Source organism: Pinus tabuliformis, chromosome 6, assembly GCF_031772625.1.
Source record: "Pinus tabuliformis cultivar Carrire ecotype Pingquan chromosome 6, CPIR1, whole genome shotgun sequence".
In the NCBI taxonomy this organism is placed as follows: domain Eukaryota; kingdom Viridiplantae; phylum Streptophyta; class Pinopsida; order Pinales; family Pinaceae; genus Pinus; species Pinus tabuliformis.
In genome coordinates this window covers 342600489-342606488 of record NC_142292.1, presented here as the reverse complement: position 1 = coordinate 342606488, position 6000 = coordinate 342600489, and positions in this window count along the sequence as shown.

The following is a 6000-nucleotide window of genomic DNA, read 5'->3' as shown; positions in this document are numbered from 1 at the left end:
GTTCCCAAAAGTCACTTCTCCCATGGCTTGCCCCTTCTTTATAGGAGTCCTCTTAGTTGACACTTGGCATGTCATGCATAATTAATTATTTTTTTATAAGTCAATTGTTTGATTGTTCATCCACCCATGTGTCACTCCCTCATCAAGGGTATCCAAAATTATTTACTTAAATTTCAATTTAAAACTAATATTTTCCTCACCTCAACAAGATTCCTATTTCTTCTGTTAGTTGCCTCTTGATCCCCCTTGTTACTCCTTAATTTGTGTTCATTACTAAAGTCAATTAATAAGTTCAAGATTTGATCCCCTATCTATTCCCTAATTTAACTCAAGTTATCTCTTAGATGGATATTCTTGCCACATGAAGGTTCTCTACATTTCTCTAAAATTTAATTTATTAATCTTATTTAATTCATCATCCTCTTCTCTTAATTAGGTTTAACTATTTTAGGATTAATCTTTATCCTTACAATTATGTCCCTCTTTCCCTTTTTTACCTAATTAAACTACATAATCTACCTAATATTTTCCAACATGAAAAGGGTAGAGTTTTTTAAGGTAACCTATTTTATTTCTTCCTATGATCCTCTTAACCCAAGTTTTATTTTTGGATTAATTACCTCGGTTTCTAACATCATTTACCCTTAATGTAAATTTACCTAGTTTTCATTTCTTGATTATATTTATCAATTTATTTATTTTTAATGATTCCAAGGGTGCCAAATTTCAAGAACTTCCCTTGAAGTTCCAAGGGTGCCACACCTAATAGTTTATTTGTGATGCCAAGGGTGCCAAGTTGGTTATGCCCTTCAAGAAATTCTCTTGTAGTTCCAAGGGTGCCACACCACTTGCCCTTCAAGCATTCAGTGACTACGAGGGGAAAGTATAGGTGCAACGAAATAGACCACTATCATCTCTTATGTTGTCTGCTATAGTGAGACTAATGGTGTTGGGGATCAAGGAATCCACCTTGATGCGCATGCCCCGGTAAAATCCTCATGAGCAACCCAACTTTGGGACTTGCCCTCATGGCATCGTGATCTTCAAGGTGAAGGTGTTTCAACCTTTCTAGCCCAAGTCACGGCGGGAGTGCTAGTGGGTGAGATCAGGGACACTGTCCCACCCCTCCCATGTAGTTCCATCCACTTGTACAACCCCATCACCCATATGTGAGTCATTCAGCCAAGCAACTAATCTGTGCCTGCAACCATTAACATACTATCAAAATATAGATAAACATATACAACAGGTTTCAAAATAGACTTTGAATTTCAAAGATAAAATAATATAAATTTTCATCAAACCAAGTGTCCCCAAATTGTCATATGCGAGTGCTTCTGATGGTTTCCTGCCATACTCAATAATCATCAGTAACAAGGTTTCTCAATGTTATTCATTGTCATAATAGCATCATTAACATCACCTAGTCATTCGCATCATTGCTCATTGTGAACTAGAACTAATGCAAGTAGGTAACATGGGGGCACATCCACCATGGCTATCATCATCATAACATCAATGGAAACATACCTATCCATCAAAGCTATTATCATCATGATAGTAGTAGAGAGCATACATATCCATAAATGTTATAATCATCATAATACCAATAAATACATACATAACCATTAATGTTATCTTCATCATAATATCAATAGAGAACATATATAAACATCACAACCACTAATATCACAACCGCTAATAATAGAGTCATATGTCTGAATCCTCAACCTGAGGTCCTGAAAGAATAAAATGTGGGCCTTAGGGCTAAATAAATGTTAATGACATATCATTTCCAGTCAACTAGAGCGGGGCACTACATACACCCCCTCTTAATAATGGACTTCATCTCGAAGTCCTTGGAATAGGTAAGGAAAATGGTGATGCATCTCTTTGGTGTCCTCCAAAGTAGTTCAATTGGGCCTATAGTTGTCCCACTAGACCTTAACCTGGTCCACTAATAGTCGTCTAAGCTGCAAAGTTCATTGATCCAGTATGTGAACTGGTTTGGCCATCACTGTTCCCTCGTCCGAAACCTAAAATGACCAAAGTCAATAACATGCAAAGGATCTTGAAATATAATGGCGCAAAACAGAAACATGAAACACATCATGCATACGCGTTAAATATGGAGGTAAGGCAAGCCTATATGCCACCGGCCCTTTCCTTTCTAAGATTTCAAAAAGGTCCCACAATGAAGTCCATTGATGTAACTTCCCATTTAGATCTTGGTATCTCATGGGTTTCAATAACCCTGCTAGTTGTCTATGTTCAGCTTTTACTCGTTGACCCTCTAAGCATCTTGCTACCCAGTTCACGATGTCCTTCTTCATCCCTTTCCAAAAGAAGAGTGGTTTCAGGTTCGCACTCATCTTCTTAACACTAGGGTGTGCCATGTATACTACGCAATGTGCTTCATTCAAGATTAACCGACGTATATCTTCATTCAGTGGTACATATATTCTTCCCCAAAATCGTAGTAGCCCATCGTTATCAAGGGATGATTATTCATATTTTGGGACCCCCATTTCATCCTCCATCAAACTTTTGTTAACCTCCTGATACCCGGTGTCTTTAAATTGTAAAACAAGCAGTGTCTCCCTCAAATTTGTCTTTAAGGAAATCACTGAAAATATCTGAGGCCTCCTACTTAAAGCATAAACCACCCTATTTATCGTTCATTTTATGTAAGTGATATCAAAATAATATTTATTAATTAGCTCAGACCATTGTCATTGTCTTGCATTTAAGTGGTCTTGAGGGAATATGCGTTGTAGCCCACCATGGTCAGTCCTAAGATCAAACTCCCTCCCTAGAAGGTAGTGTTTCCAAATACTTAGTGCATAAACAATTGCTGCCATTTCTAGATCATGGGTTGCATAGTTTTCTTCGTGGTTTCGAAGTTTCTTTGATGCATAAGCTATTACTCTTCCTTCTTGCATCGACACACAACCCAGCCCTTCCTCGGAGGCATCAGTACAAACCAAAAATTTCTTATTCCATGTCCGGCACCTTCAAAATTGGTGTTGCCGTTAATAACACCTTTAACCTTTGAAATATCTCTTCACATTTTTTAGTCCAGATGAATTTCTTGTCCTTTCCTTGGGAGCTCGGTAATATACTTACAAAGGAAAAATTTATGTATTTATAGGTTCTTGATTATATAATTCACCTATCAATTTCAAATATTCCTATAAGATTTAATCAAAAAAATACGTTCAATCTATTCAGCATAGTAGGCTTAGACTATATTATGTCATGTAAATGGTAGGGTGGTTGGTAGCATTATCATAACATAAACTGAGATTGTCATTGGTAAAAAGAGAGAGAGAGTAAGTTTCTAATGTTTTATGATTTTGAATCATATATTTAATAATGAAAATAATGTATTGGTTCTCACAATGTTAAACTAGACAACCAAGAAGCGTAAATGACTAAAATAGTGCAAGTTTATTTACCCATAGTTATTTCCCACCAAAATTTATGCAAATTGTTGAGTAATTTTAGATAATAAAAATATTGATGTTGTATTTACAAGAATCTTGTTGTATGACCAAATTCTACATTAGTATAAAATATTTTTATTACTGACAAAATATTATTGCCATATTGTAATATCTCAAATTCAATATATTATAATTTGTGAATGACCATAATTAAAATTTAGTAAAAATAGATTCTTTAAAAACTTTTAGACTCAACATTATTTTGCAACTTTAAACACAGGTCACAAAAATTCAAACAAATACCAAAAATATTTTTCATTTTTCACATTCATCATTCATTCAACAATGTTGGACGGGTTTCTTGAGTTTGGTTTCACTGGACTTTGGGATCTTAAAAGTTAAAAATTTACTTGACAAATATTAAGAGTCAAAACAATTCACATAAAAAGATTTATGTGGAGGAAGATCTCATCAGAAAGTGGAGGATGATCTTCAAGAAAGTGGTGGAGCTTTAAAAGCGCATATGTAGCTAATGCACCGAAGACTATACTATATATATAATTCTTAATTTGACATGCTTTTAAAAATTAATTATTAATATAAAATTTTGTTGAACATTTACAACTAAAATTGGGTATATCATAAAAATAAATTACTATGGCAGATCCTCGCTTTCTACGTGGCTTTCAAAAATAAAGAATACGAAGCATATATGATCCCTTTCTCGTTTAAGAAAGAAGGCATCGAGTTCATTTTTAGTAATTTGGCATGGATAAAATTTACATAACTATTCTAATTTTAAAAGATATTATTCCCTTCATTCCCATCAAGCAATATACAGAGAATTCCCACAGTCAAACATGAAATTATTATTTGGAAACACAAAGCTCTCCTGGGTATTCCCATGATAAAATTAAAGAGAATCAAGATAACTTCAAAGTTGAACTAGGTACAACTCCTGGTAGCATGGGTGTACAATAAACACCTGTGAAATAGAATGGAAAAAAAAAAAACCAAAAGCTGTAGCTTAACTAGATGCTTCTTTTTTAAGGGGAGGAATTTGGCAATAAGATTTTTTTATGAGATTGCAATGTTCTATAATTTAAATTTTATTTTTGAATATAAACATGGATTCAGTGTGTTGAAAAAATTTTGAAACACTGAAATGTGTGAAGTTAACAACTGTAAATTATGATATTCCACATTTTTAACAAAATTTCAGGTAAACTGAAGAAAATCTATCCTAATAAGTGTCAAAGCGATGCCTATACTGCAAACCAATATGCCAAAAGAAAGCTTAACTGACCATCTAATTTAAGAACATGTAAATATTCAAAGACAACTAAACAATTATTATCGTTGTGAGAATGAATGAGGAAACAACAATTTAGAGAAAAGAACTGAGGTAAACCTGAAGCTTCATGAGGATGAAAGTTGATAGATTGGGAAGCTTCTCAAAAAAGAAATCAGACTTGAGCACAGAACGCTTGCTGCATGTCAACAAATTTGGATTTTGAAGGAATTTGTTATGTGTTCCAAGGCTTTCAACTTCTAGAAAAAATTGAAGCTAATGCAGAAATAGCTGTCCCAATCTTAAAACATCCCAGGACTCTTTTCCAGATTCAAATTAGAACGGTGTAACACACATATGTAAAAATTATGAGCTATCAAGGATTTCATTTCTATTAGACAACAACTGGGATTGACAATCTTCAATTGGATTATTGAGGATACAGCTCTGTATATCATCTACAGTTTATTCACAAGCACCCGCATAACCTTTGGAGAATTTGGCTATGGCAAGCCACTGCGTTATTCTAGGTACCAAAAATAGACTCTTCTAGTAGTCAATGGACAATGGCAGCTGTAAGCATCACAAGTAATGAGAGATGGGGACAGAATGTAAATACAATGGGCCACATAACATCAGAATGGAAAGAAAATTCTAGCTTAGAGAATCAACCATGGTGCCATTCAAATCACAGGCCTTCAATTATTTCTATTTCAATTCAAGTAGCCCCTTTGAACAATATTTAGTTTAATAACCGTGTGTTAAGAACTTTGAAGGCAATTAATCAAGGAAAATCCCTAGTGACTTACGGTAGAAACTTTAAGCCATATTCAAAATTGTTTTTTTTTTTAACAAATCATTTTGCATATAAAACCATACCAAGTGTTCACAATTACTCCAAGAAAACAAAGTTTAAATCAATGAAAGGGTCCATGTTTTTGGATATTTAATTATTGATCCATATGAACTATCAGACTTCAGAAATGAAGAGAAGGAATCATAAAGAAAAGTAGCTTGGATATGAAAAAGAGAGAAGGAAATTGCACTAAAAATCTACAAAATAATTTAAGTGATGAACATATTTTTAGTAGAAAGATGCAGAAGAATTATTCAAAACTGGGGAGACATAAACTGTTCATGGAAACAGATTAGGAAATGTACAAAGTTGTTTGCCGAATAATTCACGCTACATGAGAAAGTTAAAAATGATGCTCGCAGGCTTCATATTTTGATGTGATATACAATATGCAAACCCTTGAAAAT